The sequence below is a fragment of the Pseudonaja textilis genome, chromosome 11, assembly GCF_049901715.1.
Source record: "Pseudonaja textilis isolate UNSWEBS1 chromosome 11, rPseTex1.2, whole genome shotgun sequence".
NCBI classification, from domain to species: domain Eukaryota; kingdom Metazoa; phylum Chordata; class Lepidosauria; order Squamata; family Elapidae; genus Pseudonaja; species Pseudonaja textilis.
The window spans coordinates 6,926,594-6,945,040 of record NC_142000.1 but is presented as its reverse complement, the minus strand read 5'-3'; the positions used below and the strand labels follow the sequence as shown (position 1 = coordinate 6,945,040).

The following is an 18,447-nucleotide window of genomic DNA, read 5'->3' as shown; positions in this document are numbered from 1 at the left end:
TAGATAACCACTTTTAAAGATCACATGGTCATTTCTTGTCTCAAATGGGTGTGAAACCCTGCTGTTAATGTACCCCTTGCACTGTTAAATTCTGAAGACTCTCACAAGGAGTGCAAAAATTCGGGTCCCTATGTCGCTGTTCCATTATAAAGTTCCCAAAATTGTTTTTCTTTTAAAGGTTTTTTTTTTTTTAAGTATTACCCCCTGCCCAAACTTTAGATCACTCCCTTCAAAATGTCTAAGTCTGATTTCCATTTGCAATAATTTTAATAGTAAGGTAAACAACTTCTTCGGTTGAACTCAACCTCTGAAGATTTTCTGGGATGCTTCTTGGCCAACCGTGCAGATGTGGTGTTTTTTTTTTTCTTCTAATCGATGGATTGATTTGATTTGATTTGATTTAGAAGTCATCTGACCCCAGAATGTCTCTGGGTGGCTTACAGTTAAAAAAAAAAAGACAAAAAACAAACAGTGGGAAAATCTGAAGTATGCAGGCAGTGATATCCCATGTGAAAAATAGAGCGTGAAAAATAAAGTTTTGATGGCTATCCTATCCCAAGACGTGGAAGAACAATCCATGCCTGTCCTTCTGGAATATCGTTAGAATAGGTTGTATTTGGAACACTGAGGAGATGACATTTCAGATGGAACTGCTGGAAGAAGAAGGCATACATAGACTCAGATAATACTAGGGCTGGAAAGGTCCTAGTCCAACTTACGGCTCAAGGCAGGAGGTCTTATACATCCTGGACTCTTGGCTGTCCAATTTTTTCTTGAAGACCTCCAGTAGTGAACCACCCAGAAAGATGTCTATCATGTCACCCCTAGTCCTTCTCTTCATTAGCCACTAAACATACCTAGTTCAATTCAATTCAGAATACAGATGGAAGGGACCTTGAAGGTCTTCTAGTCCAGCCCATTGGTCAGTCAGGAGACTCTCTACCATTTCAGACAAATGGCTGTCCAGTCTCTTCTTAAAAACCTCCAGTGATGGAGCACCCACAGCTTCTGAAGGTGAGCCGTTCACTGATTAATTGTTCTCACTGTAAAATAAGTTCTCCTTAATTAAATGGTTCATGGTTCCCGGAATCATTCATCATATGATTTAGCCTCCAGATTCGCTTCCTCAATCTTTGTCGTTCTTCTCTGCAATTTTGCTGCAAGCGTTTTCTGCTTAACACCTTTCTGCCTTCCAAGGTAGGAGTGTTGTGAAAAGCAGATCATAAATTTTACAACCGATCAAGTTTAAAAAGTTTTTTTTTGTTTTAAAGTGAAGTACAGCTACTGTGAAAATCGAACAACCTGCTGGTGTGTAGCTGGTTTTTTTTGGTTTTTTGTTTGTTTTTAAAAAGCAGGTTTAGTGTTATGTGTGTCCTGAAGATTCTCTGGCCTGTTGTATTGTGCCATTTGCAAACCGACTCCGAACAGCCACAAAGGAAACCCTGGTTATCTCTCTGTTCTACTTACTGCTTCCCCTTCATGCTTCACTTCACAGAAGGGGAGAAAGCAGCAACAGAACAAAACCAGGTGCCTGAATAGCCACTTGGATGTTGCACAATTACGCGATCAACTTCGTTGTCATTCAGACGGGTTTGGGTTTCCTGTTGTTTTGAAGTGGTGCTCAAGATATATATATATATATATATATATATATATATATATATATATATATATATATATATATATATATATATATATATATATTTGAATGATTCGCCTTTATCTGCTTCACACTGTTTGCATTCCGACAATGATCCACTTTGGGGGCTGCCCCATGGAGTTGAGGTGTAAAGAAAACGAAGTAGTATTTTACTTCGGTTTCTTTGCTTTTTCATTGTGTTTTTTTTTTCAGATTAAACGGTGTTCTGTAGAGCCAGAAATAATGAGACTGGGGAAAGCCAATAGTTATCAATGAACAAGCAGCAAACTTTGCAATGAAGGACAGGTTGGATCTTCCCATAGATTGCAGCTCCCTCTTGGTTTAAATTATGGCTGTCTATCTGACCACACTTGGAATACTGCATCCAGTTCTGGTTACCACGATACAAAAAAAAAGATGTTGAAACTCTAGAAAGAGTGCAGAGAAGAGTAAGAAAGGCAATTAGTGGGATGGAGGCTAAGACATAACGAAGAACGATTGCAGGAACTGGGCATGGGTTGGACTAGAAGACCTCCAGGGTCCTTTTGAACTCTTATTATTCTGATCTTCTGTAGATCAAAGCAACTGAGATTACTGATGCTACCACCATTTAGCAATTTCACCAGGATTCTTTTGCAACACAGTTGGGCTCTCCACTCTTTTGGTTGTCAGCTTTTCTGTCATTTCCCCAACCCTCCTCCTGTGACTAATTTCCTCATTCCCTTTGGTGGAAAAGGTGTGTAACCTTTTAGTTCCTATTACATTCTGGATTACGTTCTGGATGGGTCATGGCTGACATCACTGAAGTGCCCACAGGCCTGGGTGGAGCTGGTGAAACCCTTAAATAAACACGTGCATTCGAAAAAGCAAGGCTGTGGAGTTGCAACAACTGTGGTACTATGGTTGAAATAAAATTTAAGAATTGGAGATCGAGGAGCGGGGAGTGGAAATGTTTGGGGCATCAGAATTCAATAGGTTGATTAAACTCGGAACTTTGGCTTGGGTATTAAACAGTTAACATTTCCAACGGTGCTCAGATATGGAGCCAGAAGTTGGCAATATGGTATCCTCTGGGTCCGTATACAGTTCTGGTCACCATAACACACACACACACACACACACACACACACACACACACACACACACACACGTTGAGGCCCTAGAAAGTTGCAGAAAAGAGCAACAAAAGTGATAGAAAGTCTGGAAGCTAAACCATACGATGAATGGTTAAAGGAACTAGTATATCTAGACCAGGGGTCTTCAAACTTGACAGCTTTGTGGACTTCAACTCCCAGAATTCGTCCTCCAGTCATGTTAGCTCAGGAATTCTGGGAGTTGAAGGCCATTAGTCTTAAACTTGCCAAGTTTGAAGACTCTTGATCTAGACCACCAAAGAGAAAGTTTATGGGAGACATGATAACTTTCTTCTGATACCTGAGGAATTGTCACAGAGAAAAGGGGATTGACTTTTTCTCCAAAGCACCTGAGGACGGGACAAGAAGTAACGAATGGAAGCTCATTAAAGAAAGATCCAACCTAGAATTAAGGAGAAATTTCTTGACGGTGAGAACTTTTTAATCACTGAAAGAGCTTGCCTTCAGAAGTTGTGTGTGCTCCATCACTGGAGGTTTTCAAGAAAAGATTGGACAACCATTTGACTGGAATGGTCTAAGGGGGTTGGAATAGAAGACTTCCGAGGTCCCTTCCAACTCGATGACTCTATGTTCTAATGCCAACTCTATGATTCTATGTTCTAATGCCTCTTTTGATGTACCCTGTGTCATGAAGAAATTATGGTGGGGAACCAGCCTGTTACGACAAAATGTACCAACCTCTGGCAATATCTGTACTTCCAAGAATGCATGAGACCTCTAAGAATCCTTGAAAAATAAAGGAGACAGTTGCAACCAAGAATTTCATCTCAAACTATGCCTACAAAATGGAAGAGAAGCCAGGATGGTGGGCAGTATTTTAAAATGTCTATAGAGAGGAACAAAGCCATTTTGTGACACCATCAAAACATGCTCTCAAAATTCCAGATGTCCCAAAGCTTGACAACCTTAAATTCATATCCTAATTTTGAGGTGTGGATTTTTAAGAGTATCTTTTAGATCAGGGGTCTTCAAACTTGACAGCTTTAAGACTTGTGGATTTCAACTCCCAGAATTCCTCCTCCAGTCATTTTAGCTCAGGAATTCTGGGAGTTGAAGTCCACAACTCTTAAACTTGGCAAGTTTGAAGACCCTTGTTTTAGATGCTTAATGGTTTGAGATGCTGAAAGCGTTTAGAAAGAACTGTTGATTGTTCCATGTGAGTTTTGGTCAAAGATAGGTCCTCTTAAGCCAGTTTTGAACATATGATCAGTTCTGGAACTGATGGAAGCTGTTATCAGCCTGTTATCATACCCTGTCTCAACTGATGGGCTGGATAGGTTTTTGGAGTTGATTCTCACTTAATTTGAGATGTTACATGGCAAATTGGTGTTGTGTTTTAGCCCTCATGAACGAAGGCAAATATACACGTCCCAGGACAATGTTGGGAGATCCAGTTGGGGTCAGAGGTTTAGACTTTCTCTGTTCCCAGTAACTAACACACATTGGATCTTGTTTTAAAACTCTCTGTGCTGGATCCACTTAAAAAAAAACCCCAAAATCCCATGCATTTGTGTTTTGAGCAGAAAATGATCGTATCACCTTTATTAAAAATACTAGCTCAATACCCATGCTTTGGTACGAAACTATGTGGTTGGGCTTAGTTTTTGGGGAGGAAAATAAAGGGAAAAAAAATCTGCCTCTGCCTACCAGCATCCATCGGTATTCATCTGACTAGCGTCCTGTCAGTGTGTGAGAAAGTTGAGGGCTGTTTGGAAACTGAAAACAGTATTTGCTATGTGAGCAAGGAGGAGACAGCAAGGAGCCTGGGCGTGGCTTAGCTCAACTGTTTTATGTTAAAGCTGCTTGGTGCTGTGAAACTAAAACTGAAACTGAAACTCCTCTGCTTGTGTTTTTGCATTTGGAACAGATTTTCTTCTTAGGTGGGGAGGGGGAGTTGGACTGCTTAGCATCAGAGCGTGTTAATAATAATATAGGAAACACTAATGCTCTGATGGTCATTTTGAAAAATCCTTTCTTAGTGAGCACCTATAAGCCAAGAGGAACATACGTGCCAAATTTCAAGTTTGTAGGCTTTATGGATTTGGAGATTTTGTGATGATGTGCGAGTGCCATCACTTTTATATATAGATAGATTGAGACTTATGCCAAATTTTGCATCCTTTATTAGACTATAGGCCATTCATTTTTCTTCTCATTCTTGCCTTGTCCATCCAGTCAACTGGAGAAGATCTGTGGAAATGCAGATATTACTTTTTTGCATAACCAGTTTGCAAAATGACATTGCTGAGAACTGAAAATTGTCCCTGTAATGTTTGACAACAATAGCGAGGAAAAGGGGAAGTCAGTGACAAGGACGCCGTAATTCTTCAACTTCCTTCCTGCTTCTCGTGTTCTCTGTAAGAAACTTTCGGTGCAGAAAATGCTTTCCTTAAAAAATAAAAACTGAAATGTTTTCTGCAAACCTTTCTAGCCCTCCAAGATAAACTTTTAAACTCGCGTTTGATTCTAAAGGAAATTCAAGATACTACAGATCACAATGTGACACATGAAAAGGCTGGCCTGTGGAAATAATTTAGAATAGGACAGTGTTTCAATAGTGAGATGGACAGCATAGAAAATCCAACCAATACATGAAAATAAAATAAATACGTTTTAAGCTCAACCTGAAAGTGGAAACTCTCGGTTTGTTGTGACCAAAATCACTTTGGTGTGAACTTAAAAGACGCTCCTCAAAAACTCCTTCATCACCTTCTTCTCTTTGGGTTTCTCGCTTCAGTGATAAATTTTGCCAGTCTGTAGTTTACTGGAGTGTAGCTATTGATATTTTCATTATTTATTTATCATTTATTTAATTTAATTATTGCTACATCACAAGTCTTAGCTGGAGTGGCTTAGTCTCAGCAAGGCATGGAGACCTCCTTCCAAAAGTAGGCATAGCCATGACTCTATTGAACGTAATGTTTTGAAGGGTTGGGAGATTTAGTAGACAAAATTCTTAGACAGTGCTTTGCCTCTTAAAAAAAACTGAGTTCCCTAAAAATACAAAAACTGGGGTGACTTTTGGGGCATATGGAGAGAGGTTTTCCTGTGGACCAGTGGTGGGTCATGGTTTTGTGTGCTGCCTGCATCCCCCAGAATGGGGCATCACTTGTTTGCGCGGTCTGGTTTCTGGCATGCGGCAGATCAGTCTTACTCCATGGACCAGGGGTTCGAGACCTCTGGATAGAAGACCTTCAAAATCTCTTCCAACTGTATTATTCTATGTTCTACATCAGGGCTGTCTAACTCGGTTTCATTGAGGGTCGTGTTTGATCTCGGGGGGCCAGTGGAGGCATGGCCAGGGTGGGCGTGGATTAGCATCACTCATTGAGGCTCCGTTTTCAACTGCAATGGCCTCCAGTAACCCTCTGCCAGTAAAAACAGAGCGCAACCTCCCCGGGCCTCCCCTGTTGCTGACAGAGGCATCACAGGGTAGTCCTTTGCTGTTTCCAAGGTGGCCCCCTGGGCCAGATCTAAGCATCCTGCGGGCTGGCTCTGTCCCCAGGCCTTGCGTTTGACACCCCTGTTCTATATTTTAAGCCAGGGAGTCTCCAACCTTGGCAACTTTAAGACTTGTGGACTTCAATTCCCAGAATTCCCCAGCCAGGTGAGGAATTCTGGGAGTTGAAGTCCACCAGACTTAAAAGTTGCCAAGGTTGGAGACCCCCTGTTTTAAGCTACCATGTTGAAAAATACTCTTGGAAAAAAGGCAGCAACCAACTCTTCCATATTATTACTTGGAAAGCCGCCACGGTCAGACCCATTAGAAGACAAACAAGGCCATTTGCTCCTCTTCTGAAACACGTTCCTTAGGGGCATTCCCAAAAATGTCAACTCCCAAACTCCCAAGTCATTTCTTTCACTGACATGGCTACAAATACACCCTTGATAGTACTGTAATCATCCCAAGAACAGGGCAGAAAGCTTTGCAAAAGTAAATAAATGTTGATTGTTTGTGATTACACAGCCACGGGGGTGGGGTGGGGGTGGAATACCATATAGCAGGGAATATCTCCAGTATTTTGATATAGACCACCCTGCTGAGTTTCAGGATCATTGCCTATCCCTGTTTTTAAGGGCTTATGCTTTGAATGTTCCTCAGATGCCAAAATGTCCTGTAATTTTGTCATTATTAACGGTGATGTGGTCATTCTGCTTTTCTTTTCTTTTTCCTGAAAGAAGGGACTCTCATCCACTCAGAAGCCTTTGGGCTTGGAATAGGAGTCCTAGTAAATAAAACGGAACCCGAGCGTGCTCAAAATATGCATCAGTGGGTTTTTTTAAATTATTATTATTATTTTTGTATAATGGGGATGTTCTCCAAGAGCTAGGAACTAGCTCTCACCATCAGCTGGTTGCGTAGCGCGTTACCGATGCCACCGGAAACACTGGCCCTCTGTGGGCTAAGACAACCATCGGTTAAAGGCGGAGAAAATACCTTTTTGGAGATCTTTCTTGGCAGCTCATTTTTATATCCATTGATTGATTGACTGGAGTGCCATCCGTCTTGTCTAGAGGAGATGATGATAAGGTGCAAAAATCTAACTGTTGGACCGCTTTCAGGGCAGATTTGATAGGTTCTGTGCTTGTTGTTTTTTGGCATGTGTTTTCCTTAAAATGGGAGAACCAGAATGATTTAATGGTTTAAAAAAAAAAAAGGTTTTGGTCTAGGAATGAGAAGACGCAGGTTTTAATCCTTCCCTCCAGCCACAGAAGGTGGTTGGGGATTTGGAGCCAATCACCCCTCCTCAACCAAAAAGCCAGTATGAGGAGTGGTATAAGTGCTGGACTGGGGTAGGAAGACTTCCAGATTCTTCTCTTTTCGTGGACACAGAAGCTGGATGGGTGACTATGGTCTCTCTCTCTCTCCCCCCTCTCTCCCGCTCTCTCTCCCTCCCCTCTCCCGCTCTCTCTCCCTCCCCTCTCCGCTCTCTCTCCCTCCCCTCCCTCTTATCTATCTATCTATCTATCTATCTATCTATCTATCTATCTATCTATCTATCTATCTATCTAATCTCTCCCTCCCTCTATGTCTCTCTAGATCTCTCCTCCCTCTCATATCTCTCCTCTCCCTCCCTCCCTTTCCTTCCCCACTCTCACTCTCTCTGCCCTAACTATCAAGTAGAAAAACATCTTGTGCCAACCTGCACTCATCCAGCATGGTAGATTACGGTCCATATCCTGCAGGAGGCTGACTTGGGCTGCTGATAATAAACCTTTAAAAAAAAACCCTAAAAGAATAACAACACTAAATTGAGAGAATTAGAAGATAATTACGATGCTGGCCATCATGCACGTTATATTTTGAACTGAACAACAGCCTTGGAAAAAGCTTCATATTCTAAACGTGTTAGACAATTAGAAGGAAATGTTGAAGGTCATTTATGTAACATCTTTTTAGGGGGCTCGAAAACTCCTGGTGATTGCATCATTTTACCAATGATAGCTGCAGAATAACAGAGTTGGAAGGGACCTTGGAGGTCTTCTAGTCCAGCCCCCTGCTCAAGCAGGAGTCCCTGTACCATTCCAGGCAAGTGACTGTCCATTCTCTTCTTAAAATCTTCCAGTGATGGGACTTCACAGCTTCTGGAGCCAAGCCATCCCGCTGATTAATTGTTCTCCCTGTTAGAAATTTCTCCCTAGTTCTAGGTTGCTTCTCTCCTTGATTAGTTTCCATCCATTGCTTCCTGTCTTGCCTTTTGGTGATTTGGAGAATTCCTTGACCCCACTCTTCTTTGGGGCAACCCCTCAAATATTGGAACCCATAATGTTTGAAGAGGGAACAGCTCTGGATAGCAAATTGCAAACTACAGATTCCTTTCTATTGGTCTTCTTAGGAATTGTTCAGGAACCTATCTAGCTGCTTGCAAAGATGAGCAACCTTGTAGCTTTTCTATTATTATTAATCCAAGTAATCAAATTATTTTCTAATTTGATTACCCATCCTATATATTTTGGCCTGATGCAAGAGTTACTCTTCGCTATATATTCTCACGGTTTTGCCTCTCTTTCCGCAGTGTAAAACAATGACTCATGTTATTCTCCTACTCAGGATGAGGTTAAGCAACAGTTGATGTCTAAAGACTTGAAATTTTCCATTGTTCTTTCACCTGAATGACCCTTGTTTAGGCTGAGAAGTTAAGCAGGAATCCGGCCTGGTTAGAATAAGGTTGGGAACTCATCAGGAATTTCCAGAGCTGTAGGCTAGACTGGGAAGTCAGAAAATATTTGCAAGGCTCTTGACCTCGTGGTAGAAAGACACACCCTGGTGATATTTTAACACTTTGAATGTGGGAACGTGGTGTCTGTTGCCAACCAAGCCAAGAGCTTGGGTTGTGTCTACGTGGTCCATCCCATATTTTTCTCTTCCTCTATGGAAGGGGTGTCCAACCTTGACAACTTTAAGGCTTGTGAATTTCAACTCCCAGACTTCTGCACCCAGTTATGCTGCCGGTTCACTTAACAACCATGGCCAAAAAGGTTGTAAAATTAGACTTACTTAACAACTGCTTTCTTTTAACAACAGAAATTCTGGAGCCAGTTGTGGTTATAACCTGAGGACTGGCTGTACTGGGCTTCTGCCTCTAAGTGTATTTGAGCATTACAGCTACATCTGCTGCAGTCAGCTGCCTACAATTCGGCAGTTCAAATCCCACCAGGCTCAAGGTTGACTCAGCCTTCCATCCTTCCGAGGTCGGTAAAATGAGGACCCAGATTGTTGGGGGCAAGAGGCTGACTCTGTAAACTGCTTAGAGAGAGCTGTAAAGCACTATAAAGCGCTATATAAGTCTTAAGTACTATTGCTGTTACAGAATAAGAAAAAATTAGAGCAAATAGGATGATCTTTTTTTCTCTTTCTCTCAGTGTCTACACCAGAATTTCATCCGAAATTCTAGTTGGGGAACATGATCACGTTGCGCAAAGCATTTTTGTCACGTGCCTTCCCCCCTTACCCCAAAGCTGATGATCATGTTGTTTCATTGAGTTTAATCCTTTTGTGGGCGGGGGGGGTGTTGTTGCTTGCTATCATCTGCTTACGGGCTGCTTCTCAGGCCAGATTGTCAGCCAGATATAAATGCATTCACTTTTTCCATCTGCATCACATTTCCCCTCATTTATAACCAAGATGGCAGACTTTTTGTTCTTATTCACGTTGCAAAGTCTAGTCTGGGCACCTTTGGGCAAGGTGGCTACCCAAAAGATCAAACGGGCTACGTGGTTGTCTCCCGGATGCATAGATTGAAGTTGTCTCTGCAGCAGGCTCAGCATTTAGCAAAAGGCCTGGTAGAATTGTTTAGGCAAAGATGTGTCGGCTTCCGAATCCACAGCTGCAGCTTTTGCAGAGTTGTTTCCTCACTGCAAACTTAGACTTAGAATAACTTCACTGTCACTTTGGATCGCCATACATTAAAATGAATACAGCCTACAGCCCTCAAAGGGTCTCCACCTCTAATATATACTACATAAATGTGACAAAATAAATAAATGCAAATGTATGCTTATGCCCACATATGTTATATGACACGGAGAAACAACATGGTCCCTAATAGTGGCCCCAATTTTTCTACCTGCATTTTTACATGGTTTTGAACTGCTCGGTTGGCAGAAGCGTTATGCGGCACTAGGGATTCGAACTGCAGAACTTTCTGATCAACAAGCTCAGCGTCTTAGCCTCTGAGCCACTGCATCCCTTATCTAGAAGTATAGCACCTACTAATCAAAATAAATGACTATTTTTTTGAGTGTGGCATAGGGAGGTGGTATTTCCAGATGGGCTATGGCAGAATTAGTACAAAATGGATCATCAAAAATCCCATTTATCCAAGCGGGGGACACCTTGCCTTTTAATTTGCTTCAGAACTGCTGACTGCCGGAGTAAATTGACACCCAAAGCTAACACAGTCCTGTCATCTTATCTCCCGTTGTTATTGACACAGTGGTGCCATGTTGCACCGGGGAAGCATGCGGGCAATTAAAACAAACAGCTCTGTCTTCATTGTATAGCCTGAGCTGAAATGCAAAAAAATAAAATAAAAAGGACTAGGGGGTGACATGATAGCAGTATTCCAATATTTGAGGGGCTGCCACACAGAGGAGGGGGGTCAGGCTAGTTTCCAAAGCACCAGAAGGAAGGACAAGAAACAATGGATGGAAACTAGTCAAAGAGAGAGTCAAACTAGGATAAGCCACGGTAGCGCAGTGGTTAGAGTGCAGTACTGCAGGGTACTTCTACTGACTGCCGGCTGCCTGCAATTTGGCAGTTCCAATCTCACCAGGCTCAAGGTTGACTCAGCCTTTCTTTCCGAGATGGGTAAAAGGAGGACCCAGATTGTTGGGGTCAATAGGCTGACTCTGTACACTGCTTAGAGAAAGCTCTAAAAGCACTGTAAAGTGATATATGTCTAAGTACCATTGCTATTTTCCTTCCTTCCTTCCTTCCTTCCTTCCTTCCTTCCTTCCATCCATCCATCCATCCATCCATCCATCCATCCATCCATTCAGTGGTGGGATTCAAATTTTTTTACTACCAGTTCTATGGGCATGGCTTGGTGGGCATGGCAGGGGAAGGATACTGTAAAATCTCCCTCCCCACCCCACTAACCTGCTTTTCAGCTCTGTTCTCCTATGCAGGGCAACAAAAGAAGACACAGATGATCAGCTGGGATTTGGGAGAATAGATGGGGCAGGGCCAGTCATTTGTCAGTTCTCTGAACTACTCAAAATTTCCGCTACCGGTTCTCCGGAACTGGTCAGAACCGGCTGAATACCAATTGTGCATCCATCCGGTATTGCAGGCTGACTCTGCCCACTGCCCACACTTCGATACTAACCAGTTCAAGGTTGACTCAGCCTTCCATCCTTCTGAGGTGGGTAAAATGAGGACCCTTTGCTTTCAGAAGTTGTGGGTGCTCCATCAATGAAGGATTTTAAGAAGAGACTGAAGGACTATTTGTCTGGAATGATAAAGGGGTCCCCAACCAGAACTGGCCATGCAAGCAAGTGAAGCCCCATCTGTGGGATGCAGGCAGCCTATGAAAACACATTCTCTCCAGTCCGTGGAAAAACCTCTCTTTATGAAACTGGTCCCTGGTGCCAAAAAGGTTGGGGGCTTCTGGCATAGGATCTCCTGCTTGAGCAGGGGGGTAGGACTAGAAGACCTCCTGGGTTCCCTCCAACTCTGTTATGTTATTCTATTAATAGCCTTCCCCTTATTCCTATTTCTTTTAATGTAAAGTTTTTAAAGTAAGTTTTTTTTGGGGGGAAACTATAGGCGTGGCAAAATCTCACTATCCAGGTAACAAGTCTGCCTGCCCTTTGGTTGGAAGAAAAAATTAAATGCTAAGACAGTTGTTTGTAACAGACCCAGAAACCTTTACTGACCAATTATGTACCAGGGCACAGGCCAAGAATAACAAGCCTTCAGAATTTCTGAATCATTAGCAAAGCTTAATGACCAATATTTGAACTTGGTGTGCCACGCACGGAAAGGGCATTTAAAACAATTAGGCGTTTTAACGGAGAGGCTTAATAGCAAAGGCCAGGAGCTAACTTTGAGATTATGTTTGAATAAGATGTAGTTACTCACTGCTTTTCACCCAATTAAAACAAAGATACAAAAACATTGCCGGATGCAGTTTCTCTGAACATAACAAAAGTATTTCCCACTGATGTTATTGTTTTTAAATGTTCCAGTTTGCTTTGCACATAATTGCAGAGATGCCGATAAGTCCCATTTAGAGAAACAAATGCATGAGAAAAACCCATTAAATTATAATATTGGGATAGAGAGGAATTCCACCACCTGTTTTTTGCTTTAAAAAAAGTTCTTAACTTTTTCCATTGGGGGGGAAATGGAACACCGAGAGACAAACATAACCTTTTTTTTGGAACAATTGTTTCTGTTTTACTTTTATTTATATTCCGCCTTGATTATTTTTATAATAAAGTTGTTTATTTTTATAAAGAACTGATGGGGGCAAATGTAAACTAGGAGATCTCCATGGTCTAGTCTAGTCTAGTCTAGTCTAGTCTAGTCTAGTCTACTCTACTCTACTCTACTCTACTCTACTCTACTCTACTCCTCCTTCTCCACTCTCACTCCTTCCTCCTTTTTTCGCCATAACACAACTTTTGGGGCTGAGAAAGAGGCACTGGCCCAGAATGACTCAGCTGGCTTTCATGTTTAAGAAAGAGACTAGAACTCCCAATCTCCCAGTTTCTAGCCTAGTGCCTTGACCATTAGACCAGGGGTCACCAACCTTTCATACCTCAGGGGCCACTAAATTCATAATTCTAAATCCAGCGGGCCACTAATACGATCTGCCTAATGGCCGGCTGGGTGGGCGTGGCTAGGTGGCCATGTGACTGGGTGGGTGTGGCCAACTCGATGTCCCTCATGTCAAGGGGTGCCTCGCTGGCCTCTACTCGCCCCTCCCCTCCACTCCTCGCCTGCCCACCTGGGCTCCTTAGGGCCCCCAAAAGGAAGCAGTTGTTGGCGCTAAGCAGCCTCCCCATGAGAGAAAGAGTTTGCAAAACAGCTGGCTCATTTCAAATTGGATCTGACTGAGAAGGAGGCTCAGCGGAAGCACCTCACTGAAGCTTTCTAAGCAGAGGGAAGATCTGCAGAAGTGCAAGGCCAGGTACCGACACCTGGAGGCTCAGTGGGCTGAGCGAGTCAGGCCAGTTCCAGCCATGATGCAGTTGCATTGGAATGAGGCCCTCTGGCTCTTCGCCACCAGTGCAGTGGTGGTATTCAATTTTTTTTTATTACCATTTCTATGGGCATGGTTTGGTGGGCGTGGTTTGGGCGTGGCAGGGGAAGGATACTGCAAAATCCCCAATCCCTCCCCATGCCACTAACCTGCTTTCCAGCTCCGTTCTCATGGGCAGGGCATACAAGAAGGCCCAGCCGATCAGCTAGGACTCAATAGGAGGCAGAGAATAGATGGGGTTGGTGGGGCCAGTCAGAGGTGGGATTTGCTGGTTCTCTGAACTACTCAAAATGTCCGCTACCGGTTCTCCAGAACTGGTCAGAACCTACCGAATACCACTTCTGCACCAGTGGCACTTCCCTCCAACCTTCGCCCCAAGCCCCGCAACAGGTGGCTGAAGCAGACCCCAAATTGGAATTTCGGCCACCCTCCAATCCACACAAAAAGACCCCCAAGGGGGAGAGTCTTTGCAGCAACACAAACGTTCATTGCATGTATCTGGCTCAGGGGGCATCGTTTGAGGAGCCCTGATTTAGAGGAATATTAAAAACGCAAATAATTTTTCTGCGGACCACCAACATTTTCTCACGGACCACTAGATGGACCACCAGTTGGTGACCACTGCACTAGACCAAACTGACTCACTGTTTTACTGGATGGTAGCTCGGTTTTAGTGACTTAAAAATGTGTGCTTGGGTTATTTCTTTGTTTTTTTTCCTCTTCTCCTTTATTGGCACGCAGCGATTTTTGGCAATTGTAGTCCCTACACATCTGGGCAGCGCCAGGTCGAGAAGGAGCTGTTCACAAAGCTTTTGTAGAGTTGTGTGGCCTGGATCTGTCTTTATCTTTCTCTTCTACCTCTTCATTACAGGGAAAGAAAGAAAAAAAAAAGTCCAAAAATAATTTATCTACGGTACTTCTATCCTTATTTGCAAAGAAAAAGAAAGAAAAGGTTACTGCAGCGTTACCATAGCAGCGGCAGAGGATGTGGTTTCTATGGTTACAACTCACAATGACACGGACAAAAAAAAAAAGTCACGGATCCTTTCTTTGGGTACAGTGTGTCTTAAAATCTGTACCTTTCCTTTTCGTGTTGAAAAAAAGAAAAGAAAAATATAGCATATTTTGGTAACAGTAGAATTCTTATTTTTTCCCCCCCATTGTTTCTTGATTTGCTTTCTGTATCTTCTTTTGGGGATTCCTCAACTATCTTCTTGTCTAGAGAAGGCTTAAGTGTTTGTGATGCTAACATCCCATGATTAAACTCAGAGGAAAACGGCCGGAATGATTGTAGAAAGGGGTTTTTATTTTATGATCAAGGCAGTGGTGGGATTCAATTTTTTTTTTTTTTACTACCTGTTCTGTGGGCATGGCTTGGCTTGGTGGGCATCGTAGGAGAAGGATACTGCAAGATCTCCATTCCTTCCCCATTTCTGGGGCAAGGTTACTGCAAAATCCCCATTCCCTCCCCACCCCCACTAACCTGCTTCCCAGCTCCGTTCTCCTGTGCAGGGCAACCAAAGAAGACCCAGCCAATCATCTGGGACTCGGGAGGCGGAAAAGAGATGGGGGCGGGGCCAGTCAGAGGTGGCATTTTCCGGTTCTCCGGATTACTCAAAATTTCCGCTACTGGTTCTCCAGAACTGATCAGAACTGGCTGAATACCACCTCTGGATCAAAGGCTGTACTTGTTTTGGGGCTGGGGGCTGGAAGAAGAGGACACAAGAAAAGGAAGACAGAAGAAGTGAGTTTGGCCAAGACCCAAAGCAAGATTTACAGAAACCACTAATCTGATGCAACTAATGTGTTGATTCCTCCATGCTTCTAATTTTTGTTCTCCTAATCTGGCCATAATTCTTGGAGGGCTCTAGGGCTTGCACCCGAGACCGTAGGAGCTACGTGCAGTCCTGAAATCTTTGAAATATCAGAGTAGAACTTTCTTTGGCTCTGGAGAAACAATTTATAGAAAGCTTCTGAAACTAGGCCAAGAGTTGTCTGAACCCCCCGCCCCCTTCCCGACATTGCCCACCCTCCATCTGAACACTTGTTTATCTTGGAAAGCTTTTAAGTGCTCAGTGGTTACGTTTCCTACCAGCCCCAGCTGAAAGAGCCAGTGATCATGCAGTGGCTCAGCAAAACCTTGGGAGAACTAGCTCTGTGTCTCTGATGGATCCCACAAGGACTCAAGATCAGCAGTTAGGTTGCAACCCGGCAGATTTAGTCAAGCCTTCCCACAAGAATCTGATCGACACTAAATTGACACCGGATACGAGTGAATGGAATTCAAGAGCATGTGTGGCAACGCAATGATTCTAAGCCGATGATACGTTTAACTTCGCCCCCACCCACCCACTTCCACAGCTCTGCCTGCTCTTCTCCTACTTCTGGCCAGGCTTGGTGGTCTTTGACTTCCTGTAAATGATTTCAGATCCATTTCAGACCCATCCATTCCACTTCTGCCAGTCCCCAGGAATGAGAATAACCCCCATCTCAATTGGATTTGGTTTCCTGCTCACTGTGTTAGCGGTCTTCTCTAATCTATTCCCTTTAATAAATTGCACCTCCCTTTTCCTATCTCATGATAATGTGGGTGATGGTTTCCTCCCATTATGTTGTTCCTGCTCAAAATGCTTGCTCCCTCCTCTTCCTCCTCTTTATTCCCCGTCTCTCTCTTTCTTCTTCTTCTTCTTCTTCTTCTTCTTCTTCTTCTTCTTCTTCTTCTTCTTCTTCTTCTTCTTCTTCTTCTGCTTCTTCTTCTTCTTCTTCTTCTTCTTCTTCTTCTTCTTCTTCTTCTCCTCCTCCTCCTCCTCCTCCTCCTCCTCCTCCTCCTCCTCCTCCTCCTCCTCCTTTCAGTATAGGGAACAGTATATAAATAATTGCATAAATAGTGTATTTTTGTAGAGAATTCCCTCAAAAAGTGTTGAAATACAGTTAATCCATGATGTCGATCACCAAAATCCTTTGGAATTAATCTGCCTTATAGCATAACAGAGGGAAATGTGTGTCTGTTAAATACAGGTGTCTGCTAAATCCGAATGGGATTTTGTGGACGTGTGCTTTGCACCGCAGCTGCTTTCCTACACACATCACTCACCAAGGACATGCGCAGTGCAAAGTCTTTAGCCCTGCATTACAAAAAGAGCTGTTTTGAGGGGTGTTTGCAACCTGCAGATCCAATCAGCAGGTTGGGGCACCGATTTCAAACCTTTCTGACGCGACAACAACCATGATGTGGGTGGCAGCTCCAGAGCTTGCAGAATTAGGGGTGGCGGTGCGCCCTGGGGTTCTTGGTGTGCCCAAATGAAGCCTGCGAACATGGCAGGGGTTGTGCGTGCAGTGTTGTTTCCCTTTTTGCAACCTCATCAATCCTCAGCTTTCCCTACCCCAGCCTTTATGGTTATTCCTACCTTGGGTGGGGCGGATAAATATCCTGCTGAGTGTGAATCTATATTGGTTTCTGTTCATATTTCACTCTGAGTAACTCTCTGGGTTGGCCTTTTCATGCCGTACTTTATGGTTGAGAGGTTTGTCCTTTGTGTTCACATTTGGTGTGTGTGTGTGTGTGTGTGTAATTATGAACATGCAGTGCACGTCTGCACAGAAGAAGAGGTGGTGGCTTGTGCCAATTCTAGAAGACTGCACTATATCCACAGCTGATTTGGTTTGTTGTGGCCAATTCATAGTGGCAGAGTCTGGGAAATGAGTGGGAGGGGAGGGAGGGAAGGAAGGAAGGAAGGAAGGAAGGAAGGAAGGAAGGAAGGAAGGACAAGGCCACCTTAACAGCATTATGGGATTATGGGCCCAGAGCAAAGCTAGGAAATTTCTCCTTAATTCCAGGTTGCTTCTCTCCTTGATGAGTTTTCACCCATGGCTTCTTGTCCTGCCTTCTGGTGCTTTGGAGAATAGTTTGACCCCCTCGTCTTTGTAGGAGCCCCTCGGATATTGGAACACTGCTATCCTGTCACCCCTAGTCCTTTTTTTCACTAGACGAGACATACACACTTCCTGCAACCGATCTTCATATATTTTAGCCTGCAGCCTCCTAATCATCCTCGTTGCTCTTCTCTGAACTGTTTCCGGAGTCTCAACATCTCCAAGCACCATACAAGAATAGAATAGAATAGAATAGAATAGAATAGAATAGAATAGAATAGAATAGAATAGAATAGAATAGAATAGAATAGAATAGAATTCTTTATTGGCCAAGTGTGTTGGACACACAAGGAATTTCTTGGTGCATATGCTCTCAGTGTACATAAAAAGAAAAGATGCATTCATCGAGGGACAAGAATCATAAGGTACAACACTTAAGAATAGTCATAGGGTACAATAAGCAATCAAATCATTCTAGGAAACACTCGGTATAAATCTTAAGGATACGAGAGACAAAGTTAGTCATACAGTCACAAGTAGGAGGGGATGTATGATAAGGAGTGATGAGAAAATTAATAGTCATAGTAATGCAGACCTTGTTAATAGTGGGACAGTGTTGAGGGAATTATTTGTTTAGCATAGTGATGGCGTTTGGGAAAAACTATCCTTGTGTCCAGTTGTTCTATGCTCTATAGCGTCATTTTGAGGGAAGGAGTTGAAACAATTTATGTCCAGGATATGAGGAGTCTGTAAATATTTTCACAGTCCTCTTTTTGACTCGTGCAGTATACAGGTCCTCGACTGAAGGCAGGTTGGTAGTAATTGTTTTTTCTGCAGTCCTAATTACTCTCTGAAGTCTGTGTCTGTCCTGTTGGGTTGCAGAACCAAACCAGACACTTACACAGGTGCAGATGATAGTGTGTGGTGGTGGTGGTAAGGGTAGGGGGAGAGACAATACATCTTGTTAACCAAGGCAGGTTAACAAGTGTGAAAATAAATCAAGGTTTCCTCCATCCACACTGTCAACCTGAATCTGTAGTTGTCTATCATGAGCCGCTTTTGCGGGTGA

At 43.2% G+C, this 18,447-nt stretch overlaps 1 protein-coding gene across 1 annotated transcript in view; it reads left to right on the top strand.

Moving 5' to 3' along the window:
* Nucleotides 1-18,447, top strand: part of CMIP (c-Maf inducing protein) — a 166,353-nt gene that overhangs the window by 34,532 nt on the left and 113,374 nt on the right. The window lies entirely within an intron of this gene.